Below are 13,049 nucleotides of genomic sequence, written 5' to 3'. Positions count from 1 at the left end.
ACGCATCTGCAGATCGCTCTAGAATCATTGATTTTGACATTTCAATCACTAGCTAGAGCTCAGTCTCCTGTCAGACCAAAGCATTTCAGCTCAGATGCCTTCTGATATAGTTTGAAGAGAAGGAAATGAAAAACATAATTGATGGAAGATGAAAAGACATTTAATATAAAGAGAAGTGGTTGGCTGGGCAAGGTTCAAAGATCCTTTTTTTTAGATCCACAGATGTTCTTGTGGAGAAGATTAGAAAGGATACTTGAAGGATGTGAAATATGAGAAAATGGTGACTCGGCTGTATCAGATATTCTCAGTCACGATGCATTTAATTTAGCTAATGGAGACGCTCGTGTCTAGATCCATTCCATTGATTTAATGATGATTCTTTCACATCAAAGCAAGTGGTTCTCCATCTTCCTCCCAATGCTGATCTGTCTGTTCTCCGTAATACGGTGTGAATGATTGAGATGCTGTGCCACACTGTTTAAAGGAGTGTGATTTGTAAATGTCGGAAAAGATGTTTGGGTTTAAAGATTTTTTGTTTACATGATGTTGCTCTAATAGTAGGCTACATGTTCTTAAAATCCAAGTCCAATCCACTTACTCATGTTGTTTCTGTATTCACTTGGCATTTTGCATGTAAAGGACCCAGAGAGATCAAACGCTGACCTTAATTTAGCGTAAATGTAGCTGAAGAAAACGCATGCATTTGAAATCATCTCACAACGTGGCCCTTAAGTCCAGAAAACCTCCATAATGTCCGATTTCTTCTGGAACTTTTTTCTGGAAAAAAGTTTTTGCCATCCTCTTGTTAAATGCATGAGGTTTGAGAGATTTTTCACTCAGATGAAAATGTATTATAGGCAGTTGTTGTGATTGAGAAAAAAAAAACATTGCTTAAACAAATGCGTTTTCAGACAAAGGTCACATACTTGTAAATGTTTGGCCCTGAGGTGAAATCTCTCCTTCAGACTGTCTCATCTCCTTTAGGGTAAATAGGCCATCAAGATGCAAATATCCCAATAAGTTTAATTTATTGAGAGCTGTAACCTCAGGAATGCTTTTACAGTTCTGCTGCCCACACACACTGTCCTAAACGTGAGGATGCATAATTAGTCATCAGCTTGTTGTAGACTCCATAGATAGACTGAAGAGGAACGGCATAATCCTGGTTACTCCCGCCTTTTCTAAGTCTTTCTTCCTTCAATATAGTTTCGTGTCTTATCTTGCTTGTGGTAAACAGGATAGAAACAACATTCAACAGTCCTATTCAATAGCAAACTGTCCAGATCTAAAGTTTCCAGATTTCATGGTGTCTGGCAAGATAACATAAAAGCAGAATATTTGAACTGTTTTTGTTAGTTGCACACATTACTCATTATTGTGTACTAAGGCCGACGGAAAATTAAAAGTTGTGATTTTTCTAGGCAGATATGGCTAGAAACTATACTTTCATTCTAGCGTGATAATCAAAGACTTTGCTGCCGTAACATGGCTGCTGGAGGCGCAGTAAAATTACACAGTGCCCAAAAATAGTCCCCTGATAATGAAGATACTAAAGGTACTATTTTCGGCTGATGCGTAATATCATTGCGCCTGTTGCAGCCATGTTACAGCAAAAAAATCTGTGATTATTACGCCAGAATGAGAGTATAGTTCCTAGCCATATCTGCCTAAAAAAATCGCAACTTTTAATTTTCTGCCAGTCTTAAGTACACGATGTAACTACAGAAGAGTCAAGTTTTAAATAAGAAAAATCTCAAAACTCTTTGGTTATTTTTGAGCGTGATGCTAATGGCCTAATCAGATTCAATGAATTATGCTAAGCTATGCTAAAAGTGCTAGCGCCAGACCGGGAGATCAGCTGAATGGATTCCAAAACGGTCAGAATCAAATGTTTAACTCTAGGGGAGCTGAAAATGAGCATATTTTCAAAAAAAGTGGAGTGTCCCTTTAAAAACTCAGTTTTTCTAATACGCTCATTAATTTTCGTATCCAAATTGCCTTTGTCGTAGAACAGAGTTTTAAGGCCTATTTTTGTTTTCTCTTTAAAACTTTCAATTGCAAACGTGTGCGCACTATGTAGTATGTACACTCAATTTGCTCTTTAATGATGCATTGAGCATAAGAAGTCCTCAGTTCCTCATTATCCCTAACCCTCTGTTAAAGCCCCTGCTGTGTTAGGGGATGAAGCAGAACCAGACAAAGCTAAATTCTCGCTTTGTTACTTCAAGTGAGACATTTTGTTAATTAGCTTCTTTTGTGATGGGTTCATTATGTTTTAATTAGATTTTATTACTGATGAGAAAAGTTTAGCATAACCCCAAACCAGTATGGGAAGAAATGGCTGTAAAACAGTTTTCTATTTGGGTAGAACAGGGAGGGAGCTTCTCATGAAGTTAAGGAAAGATAGCAGAAAGACCTTGACATTACTCACATACTATGCCTTCTTTGTTTATCAGCACTTTTCTTGATTTAGTCCATAGCGGTTCACTCATATGTTGCTGCTGTCAAGGTGTAATATGTGCATTTACACTGAAAGTCATAGGCACTGAAGTCTCAATTACGGTAGGCTATATGACTTCTCTTAGGTTATCTCTACTTCCATTAGAGATTAGAGATTGAGTGCCTACAGTAGGCTACATGTGTGCGTGTGTGGGGATATTTTATGCATTATTATTTAATACTTTAAAATATAATAAATAAAGGCATCTTAAATTAAATTAACTATTGTTTAAAATAACTGATTTAGACTACTACTGTAAATTAAAGGCAACCATGTAGGCTATTAATCGCAGCTGCCTCCCCCATTAGACAGACTAATGCACATACACATAACGCAACTGCGTTCGCCTAAAATGCGATTGAAAATCAAAAAATGACAAAACTTTAAAGCATGAGGTCAAATGTCAGCTTTCCAATCACCCTCGCGACAATTTGATGTCATGCGCTGATTGGTCTTCGCAGCGCAGGAAGTCGAACACACCTCAAAATTCCATCTACAACCAATAATGTTGAGGTAACATTTCAAGCCTTTTTTTAACTCGTATGTTCATGTTATAGTATAATTTGCCCCAAAACAAATATCAAAGCCTATAGGAACATCACGTGGACTCTTCAAACTGCAGGTGAGCACATGACATGCGGTATTTGTGTTCGTCTGTATGACGCTGTGTGAATTGTCGCAAAGGTTTACAAGTGTTATTGATTGCCTGTGTGTGGACGCATAACGTCTACTGCAAGTTTTTATTGGTTTAATTAACATTATCATGTCAGTACCCTCCAAAAACTCCCACAGACCTACACTGTTTTTAAGTAACCACAAGGTTTGCTTATCTAGAGCGAGGTTAAACACAAAAATCCTCGACCTTGTTTTCATCCATATGTTATTATCATGCGTCTCAGATCTCCAATAATAAGTTAAAGGTGACATTTCAAAAGACTTTAAAAAGATGTTAAATACATCTTTGGTGTCCCCAGATTATGTTAGTGAAGTTTTAGCTCAAAATACCATATAAATAATTTATGATAACATGTTAAAATTGCTAGTTTGTAGGTGTGAGCAAAAATTAGCCATTTTTGGGTGTGTCCTTTGAAATGTAAATGAGCTGATCTCTGCACTAAATGGCAGTGCCGTAGTTGGTTATTGCAGATTAAAGGGTGGTATTATCCCCTTCTGACATCACAGTGGGAGCCAAATATTGATGTCCTATTTTTTCACATGCTTGCACAGAATGGTTTACCAAAACTAAGTTACTGGGTTGATCTTTTACACATTTTTTAGGTTGATAGAAGCACTGGGGATGCAATTATAGCACTTAAACATGGAAACAGTCAGATTTTCATAATATAACTGTAGTAAACCATTTGTTAAATAAGGGGTGTGTGTTGGGGGTCCTTTACTAGATAAAAATTTAAGTCTAATTTGCTCACAAATTGTGTAGTATTTAAGAGGCCATTCCTCTGAATCGGTGCAATTTGCATGTTGTAACCCATCAAATTTTACTTTCAAAATGAGTATTGGTCAATCTCAGTTAACATGTTTATTTTTTAACATTGTTTGGAGGATGGAAACTATGGAAGGAAGGAAGCAAAGATGGGATATGAACCCACACAAAAGTTTAAAAAATAAAGATATCTAAATTTTATTTTATATCTACTTTATATTTAAAGGTAAAACATAGAGAGAGAGCAGGGATGGATAAAAAATCCTGTTTTTATTAATGTTTTAAATGATATATTTTAAATTTACACTTTGCTTACTGAGAAAATCTATTTTTAGAATTAGTTTTCTTTCATTTTTATATATAATGTCATGGGGACAGAAATGGCACTGATTCGGTGGAATGGTCCTTTAAAGCTCACGTAACACACGCTGTTTCTGCATTTCTGATGTTAATCTGGAGTACCTATAGAGTAGTATGACATCTTTTATATCTCTGAAGAGTCTTTAGTTTAATCAGATTTATAAAAGAAAGATTAGCTTTACCGAATCTTTCTGATAACGTACGAGAAAATGAAGAAGGAGGAGTTACTACAGCGGGTGGAGCGAGTACGAGTCATGCAACACTATACGACACACTTATGATTCACTACATGTTCGTGTCATTTATATAATATGCACGCGCCTATTTCCGACATAAGACAGAAGTCTTACTTACCGCATGCAACTCGTGACCCGGTTGGGAAAATCCAGCGCATCAAACACACACGCAAAACTCCGCTGCCATAATAAACTATATCCATTGTTTTCATAAGGCTGGATTTCTTCTTCTTACATTCAAAAACACACTTCGAGTTTTGAAATTAAACAGAGCTGTGTCACGTGATAAGATGTTTGCGAGTGCTAGGGTCTCCCGCTGATTGACGGGTGGGCGGGGTTTTCCGAGGGAAGTGCCCATATAAAGAAGTGATATGTAAAGAAAACCCCTGAAACGTCAGTTGGACCTCTAATCGAAAAAACTTTCCGAAACTTGTACGAACCCTGGCGAAGTGCATTCGGCACAGAAATACTCTGTAACACGCCTAAATGCTTTTTTGACACTTTGCCTACGTTTAGCATGAGGAAACAACTCTATAACTGTGTTAATAAGTCAGAATGCATGAACTACCCTTGAACCACCCCTTTAACAGACTGCTTGTTTGGTACAAATAAGAAAAGCTGTAGGTCTGAAATCTAATGTCAGTACTGTTGCAGTTTGTTAAATCATCATCGATTCATATTTCATTGATTTATTTATTTATTCTGGCTTTTAGCCTAAAGATCAGAAAAATTAATCTTGGTCGTTAAATGGAAAGCTTGTTTTTTTGGCAGTGTTTTTGCAGTGTTCCGCCTCAGGGGTTTCCTTATGCTATGACATAATGCCATTACAAAACGTGCTTTATACATCAGAATTCCTGTAAGTGCCATTATACACAGCTGATGACAGGTGCTGTCAGTGCTTTCATGTATGTGTGTATGCTTTCTGTGTAAGTGTTCTGTAAAGTATATCTAATCGCTGCAGCCTTTTTGCTCAAAATTTAGACCTTAAAATAGTCTGGGTATTTTTATGTTGTTTCAGTTTAAAATCTATATCCTAATGCTACAAGTTCCTTTGGCATTCTTTGTGGTTCACACCATACACACACACACGTTTGTAGGATGCTGGATGTGTGTGCAGATGTTTGTCTTTATGACCCGTTCTGATGCAGTCATGCCTTTCGGCACTGTTTTCCCAGTTTGGCACACACATGCAAGACCCGGCTTGTTCAGCTCTACTCTGTTTCTTTTAGTCTCATCAAAGGCTTCCTCATCCCCCTTAAAAAACACAGTAGCAAAAATAAACTCATCAATATATCGAGATTTCCCATACTTACTGGCAGTGCACACTGATGCAAATATGTTGAATAGAAAATTGTGTTTAAGAAGTAAAGAGGATTTTATTTGTGCTTTATCAGTGTGTTTACTGCAAATGGCATTTTGTTTGAATACATAAAAGATGAGTATATGTATTTTTGCCAGCGGGAGACAGAGTCTTGCCATCACAGAGACTGATTGAGATTTAAAGCAGGTGCCGCTGACACAGGTTCCTTTCGGTTAGAATTATGCTAAATTGACACCAACGTTTGATCTCTCTGGGTCCTTTATAAAGCCAGCTGAATGCAAAAGTAGCACAAGTGAGTAACGTTTCAAATTCAACATGATCCAGAGATTTTCCATTAGATTATTCATACATGTTGTGATTGCAGAGATGAAAGCGTTTGGCTCTTTTCATAGCGTAACAGCACAAGACAAACGAGATTACCGATGCATTATCCACTTATCAAACCTATTATTATGTTGGTAAACCTGGAGCCTAAATGAATGTTGTTATTATTAAGCACAGGTGTTCTTTTATATAAATACACTTGAGGTCAATATGGTGGGCTGACACTATAGATCGCTTGGGCAGAATTAAAATCCCCTGCGTGAAACCATTAGAACACAGAACTCACTTAGTGGCCTGCGGAAACACTGATGGAGATGGAAGAGGTGGCGTGGGATAAACCAGAGTTTATACAACCACATATTCAACAGAGCAGGTGCTGTGTATGCTTATGCTATGCAAAATCCAGATCCACTTACAATATACGACAGTTTAACTTACTGTAATAAATCTAAATGGAAGCATAAGTGTAATTGGATGGAGGAAAAACACAAATACTGTACTGTGGCTGATTTAGGAGGAAGGGGAGCAGATGGAGCAAGAATAGTAAATTGAATTGGAAAAGCATTCATTCATGGAAGATACTGGGGTTAGTTTTCACAAAGGCAGTAGCTTAGTAACTGTAAGAAATTACAGTATTACTGGCAGCTGGTTGCCAGTAACTTACTGTAGATTTTACATTTATGTTATTTACTGGCAACAGTTTGTTAAAAGTTACATGAACATGAAACATTTTCAGTCTTTATCATCTACAGTAAGTTACTGGCAACCAGCTGCATAATTACAGCAAATTTTTTACTGTGATACGTAATGTTGCTTTTAAACATGTAAAACCTCTTACTTTTGACTTTTTTTCGGATGTCTTCCAAACCAAAATAAAAAAAATTTTAAGAGAGAAATTTCCACTCGAGTATATGTGTGACTTAATCCAGTCCCCTAGTTTTTAGAGGGGATATTTATACATTCCTTCAGTTTAGGATGACAAAGAAAGGAAATACCATTTACACAGTAAAACATATATTATATATGAAAGGTATACACACGCTATGGTTCCTTTATTTGTATTCAGTCTAAAATCTCTTGCTAATGTGCTTTAGTGTTAGTTAGCTGTATATGAGAAGGATTATAGATGGATAGAGATTGATGAATGAAATAGTTAAGGTGTAGTGTGTGCTGTCTGTTAAATGGTGTCCATCACTGAAGTCTGACTGGTTTGTGTAATTGTCTGTGAATAGTGCTTCCCGGTACAGTATTAAGGACTGCTTTTCATCTCTCTGTTTTTGTAACCTGAAATGCAGATAAACAGAAAGGTTTTTAAAGTTCATATCTTTGTTGGAAATCAAGTATAATGGCTTGTATAAACTAAGATAAATGAGTGGCTGAAGTTATGTTGGTGGAATAATGGATGGTGGAAAAATGCAGAAGGTCAATAATAAAGGTAAATATAGAGGAGTAAGAACAGGGCAGGGTATTTAACAGCCGAAACAGATGCACCTATCAAAAGACAGATGAGGTACAGGGATGGGGAGGAGGAAATGGAAAGCGAGATGGATGACAGTAGAGGAGAGGCAGATGGTGAAGCGACTTCAGTTTTGGTCTAAGTATTAATGGACACACAGCTGTCATGGACACTATAGGATGAGAATTTACAAAAATCTTTATATTAACGGTTGTAGTGGAGATGTAGAGGAGTCATGGGTTCAGGTTTTGGTTGGATAGCATTCTGCAACTACACAAAAACTTATTTCTCTCTTGATAATAGCCTAATTTAAAGTTATCCATGTATTCCTTTTGCAACTTTAACATTGCCTATGATGTCATTTTTTATTCCTGTATTTGACTTGTCATGTGCAGTATAGATTGACATGTACCGAGAGCCCTACATATAATAAACCATATAATTTTGAGGTGTCCTGTGCCAGCAGAACAACTTCTTTTATTCTGAATACTGTGAGAGCGCTTTCTGTTTTATAGACCTCCTCGTTAAAAATATTCATCTACTGCCATCTAGTGGTGAAGAATGCATGAGCTATTTGTTAAAACATGAATAGGTCATGTAATTAACACTGGCTAAAGTATTTAAATGAGCTCATTAAACCTGAAATTACATTTATGCATTTGGCAGAAGTTAATACAATACACCAAATCAAGCAGCGTCAAGACTTGAGAAACGTGTGTGTGTGTTCCTCATGAAGCATTAATGGCTTTATCAAAGTGAATTAGGCATAAAGGGGAGAAAAGCTGAGGTATCCCAGTGGATTTTATATCAAGAGAGAAACAGAAAATGTAACACCTGAGAGCAGAACATTAGCCTGGAGGCTGTCCTCCAGATAGAGAACTTATTAAAGAAAGGACACATTAGCATAATTGTATTGTTTCTCCTTGGTGGTTATTTAAATATTTTGCTGGTACTGCCTGCAGGAAAATGTTTTATATATGAATACACACAGAACCAGTATACTTGAGTTTGCTCTACTGTTCTTTGGAAATTGTTTTTTTTATGATTGGTTTAGATCTTAGATCTTTTTAGTATTGTTTTTCAGGTTCCCCTTCGAGGGAACTCGAGCTGCGTCGCCGAAGCTACGCTATGGGAACGCCCTCTGCGTGATTGCGTCTGAAGCACGTATGTCAAATCAGTCCAATGGTCAAGTGACACGTCATAGGCGGGTGACGTGGGAACCAGGAAGCTATAAAAAGAGCACCCAGCAAGCCAACTTCAGCTCTTTGTGCCTCAGCAAGCGAGTGTGTGTCATGTCTAAGTCCAAACAAAGTTTTAAGGAGTGTGCTTCCCCGTGTCCTCGTTTCATTACGAGCGAGGACTCGCATCATCTCTGTGTTATGTGCCTCGGGGCACAACACGCACGATCGTCTCTTGAGAGGGGTGGTTGTGCACATTGTGATAGGATGCCGCTCCGTACGTTGCGCTCGCGGCTCGCACTCTTCGAGGAGGGTGGTGAGCCGCGTGTTCCCCACGGTTCTGGCCCCGCTGCTGCCGAGGCAGAGCGGAAGCTGCGATCGTGGGGATCACAACTAGATCTCGCGGACGAGCTTGAGACGGGTCTTCCCCTTTCTCAGCCTTCACCCGCGGGATCTAGTGCCCCGTCTCTGGATTCGGAAGCCCGCGCTGCGGTTTCTTCCGCCCAGGGCGGGAGCCCAGATTTGCATTTATCGTCGTCCGAGGAAGTCGATATTATGTCTGTAGACGTGGTGGACGCTGAGGAGCCCTCTCATTCGTCCCCCGCGTTCGATGATTTATTGGAGGTTGTCACTAATGCCGTGGCTCGCTTAAAATTAGACTGGCCGGCGGAGACACAGAGCGCGCGTCCTCAGAGCATGTTAGACGAGCGCTTTTTAAAACAGAAACCTCAACCTTCGCGGCGCAACATGCCTTTCTTTCCTGATCTCCACAGCGAGCTGTCGAGATCATGGAAAGCTCCGTATTCAGCCCGTGTTCATACCCCTCACGCCACCATGTATTCCAACATTGTGGGGATGGGTGAACACGGATATTTAACGATGCCCCGGGTGGAGCAGACGCTTGCGAGCTATCTCTCCCCCGCTGCGGCGTCATCATTGAAATCACCTTCGCTTCCCACGAAACCGGTTAGGTTAACTTCATCGTTAGTGGGCAAAGCTTATAAGTCTGCAGGGCAGGCTGGGGCTTCATTGCATACCTTAGCTGTCTTACAGGCGTACCAAGCAGAATTGCTTAAAGATTTAGATGCCGAGGCGGGGGGTACGTCTGATATATTTAAAGAGCTTCGTCGAGTCACTGATGTGTCACTCAGGGCGATTAAAGAGACTGCGAAAGCCGTGGGTAGATCTATGGGAGCTCTCGTAGCCACGGAACGCCATTTATGGCTTAATCTGTCCGAGCTTAAAACCTCAGATAGGGCATTTCTCTTAGACGCGCCAGTTGCGCCCTCCGGTCTTTTCGGCGATGCCGTTAATACTGTCGTCGAGAGATTTGCGGAGGCTCGTAAGCAGTCGGCGGCGTTCGAACGCTATCTCCCCCGCCGTGCTCTTGATTCTAGGGCTGCTGGGCGGGAGCAGCCATCGACATCATATAGAGCATCGCAAAAGCATAGTGTTGCCACTCGTGGTCCCCCTCAAAAGAACTGGGGTTCGGGCGGTCGTACTCAGACATCATCCAAGCAGAAAACAGACCTGAGGGCTGTTATTATGGCGAGGAAGGCGTCGGCTAAAAAGAAGTCCTGAGGGACGTAGTGTCATATTTCCGAGGGCAGCCCCCAATCGGGGAGAGCCGGCAGTCACCTCACAACACGGTGCCCGTCTCTTCTCGATGCCCTCGGGATGCCAGTGTGTTAACCCCGCCGCAGTGTGTGTTTCGGGGCACAGCGGCTTCATATTCTTGTGTGCCTCGTGCGCGGGGCACGCAACACCTCTCTCCGAGGAGGGAGGCATTAATATCACCCAGATTGAACCCTGCCAGTCTGGTTCAGGGCACCGGGAAAAGTTTAAGCAGTACACAAAAAGCCAGTCTCGAGAGGCTGGTCCCCCTTATAGAAAATTTGGCAGCATGGAAACTCCTGCCAAACGTGTCTCAGTGGGTTCTGCAAATAATAGAAAAGGGCTACAAAATTCAGTTTTGCAACCAGCCACCCCAATTCAACGGCGTGTTATCTACCATAGTGGGTGCTGGGCAGACTCTAACAATGGAACAAGAAGTAGAAACTCTCTTGTGCAAGGAAGCCATAGAATGTGTTCCTCCTCACAACAGGGAGTCAGGGTTTTACAGCCGCTATTTCATAGTTCCAAAGAAAGACGGGGGGTTACGTCCGATTTTAGATCTACGTCATCTGAACCGGTCTGTTGCAAAACTAAAGTTCAAGATGTTAACTATAAAGCAGATCGTCACACAAATCAGATCCGAGGACTGGTTTGTGACGATAGATCTAAAAGACGCGTATTTTCACATATCTATCCTCCCGCAACACAGGAGATTCCTGAGGTTCGCCTTCGGGGGCGTGGCTTACCAATATCGGGTTCTCCCTTTCGGTCTATCTCTGTCACCCCGTACATTTACAAAGTGCATGGATGCAGCGCTGGCTCCATTACGACTCCGGGGCATCCGTGTCTTAAACTACATAGACGATTGGCTAATTTTAGCCCAATCAGAGAGTATGGCAGCGCAGCATCGAGATGCTGTGCTGACCCACATGAGAGAACTGGGGTTAAGGCTAAATGCAAAGAAAAGCATGCTCTCTCCAGTACAGAGGACAGCTTTTCTTGGCGTTATATGGGATTCAACGACAATGCAGGCACATCTGTCCCCTGCTCGTGTGGAATCCATTCTTTTGGCTGTAGGCAGAGTGAAGTTAGGCCAGTCACACACTGTAAAACAATTTCAGAGGTTGTTGGGGCTCATGGCAGCAGCGTCCAATGTGATACCCCTTGGGCTGCTTCACATGAGACCGCTACAGTGGTGGCTCAAAACCAAAGGGTTTTCCCCGAGGGGCAACCCGTTCCGTCTGATCAAGGTCACGCGCAGATGTCTTCGTGCCTTAGATCTTTGGAAGAGACCATGGTTTCTCTCCCAAGGTCTGATGTTGGGGGCTCAGTACCGTCGAGTTACACTGACAACGGATGCTTCCCTCACAGGCTGGGGAGCAACTATGGGGAGCCATCTGGCTCATGGATTATGGGGGGCCAGACAGCTCAGCTGGCATATAAATTGCCTAGAGATGATGGCAGTGTTTTATGCCCTGAGATGTTTCATCCCTCACCTGCGGGGCCATCACGTGTTAGTCCGGACAGACAACACGTCGGTAGTCGCGTACATCAACCACCAGGGGGGTTTGCGTTCACGCCCTTTGTACAAATTGGCGCGGCATATCCTTCTGTGGACACAGGGGAAGTTGCTGTCCCTCAGAGCAGTATACATTCCCGGGTGTCTGAATCGGGGAGCAGACGTCCTGTCGAGACAGGGGCTGAGGCCCGGGGAGTGGAGGCTCCACCCTCAGGTGGTGGAGTCCATCTGGACGAGATTTTACCAGGCGGAAGTGGATCTGTTTGCGTCCAGAGAGACGACACACTGTCCGCTATGGTTTTCTCTCACACATCCAGCACCGCTGGGACTGGATGCCATGGTTCAGCCATGGCCGAGGCTACGGCTGTACGCTTTTCCCCCGATCGCTCTGCTCCCGGGAGTTCTGGAGAGGGTTCGTCGCAACAACGTCCGCTTGTTGTTGGTAGCCCCATTCTGGCCGAACCGAATATGGTTCTCGGACCTGGTGTCCCTCCTCGACGGCTCACCTTGGGAAATACCCGTCAGGAGGGATCTTCTCTCTCTGGCGGGTGGCTCGATTCTTCACCCCCGCCCAGAGTTATGGAAACTGTGGGTCTGGCCTCTGAGGGGGCCAGACTCATAGAATCTGGTCTCTCAGCTGAGACTGCTGAGACCGTTCTTCACTCCAGAGCTCCCTCCACGAGGAAGCTTTATGCCTTTAAATGGAGAGTTTTTACTTCCTGGTGCAGCAAACACCTGCATGACCCTGTGAACTGCCCAATTGGTACAGTCTTGGAGTTTCTGCAGGAAAAGTTCACCGCAGGGTTATCTCCTTCTACACTGAAGGTGTATGTGGCGGCCATCTCGGCTTACCATGTTCCTTTGGGTGGGCAATCCCTTGGGAGAGACCCGCTGGTGGTTCGCTTCCTTCGTGGCACTCGGAGGCTGAGGCCTGTAGTCCGACCCAGGGTCCCAGCTTGGGACCTGGCCGTTGTGCTGGAAGGTCTGTCCATGGCTCCGTTTGAGCCCATTGAGACCGTTCCAGTCAAGTTTGTGGCACTTAAGACAGTACTTCTGTTGGCAGTCACTTCTCTGAGGAGAGTGGGTGACCTTCAGGCCCT

This window comes from Misgurnus anguillicaudatus, chromosome 10 (genome assembly GCF_027580225.2).
Source record: "Misgurnus anguillicaudatus chromosome 10, ASM2758022v2, whole genome shotgun sequence".
Lineage (NCBI taxonomy): Eukaryota > Metazoa > Chordata > Actinopteri > Cypriniformes > Cobitidae > Misgurnus > Misgurnus anguillicaudatus.
This window is presented reverse-complemented; position numbering follows the sequence as displayed.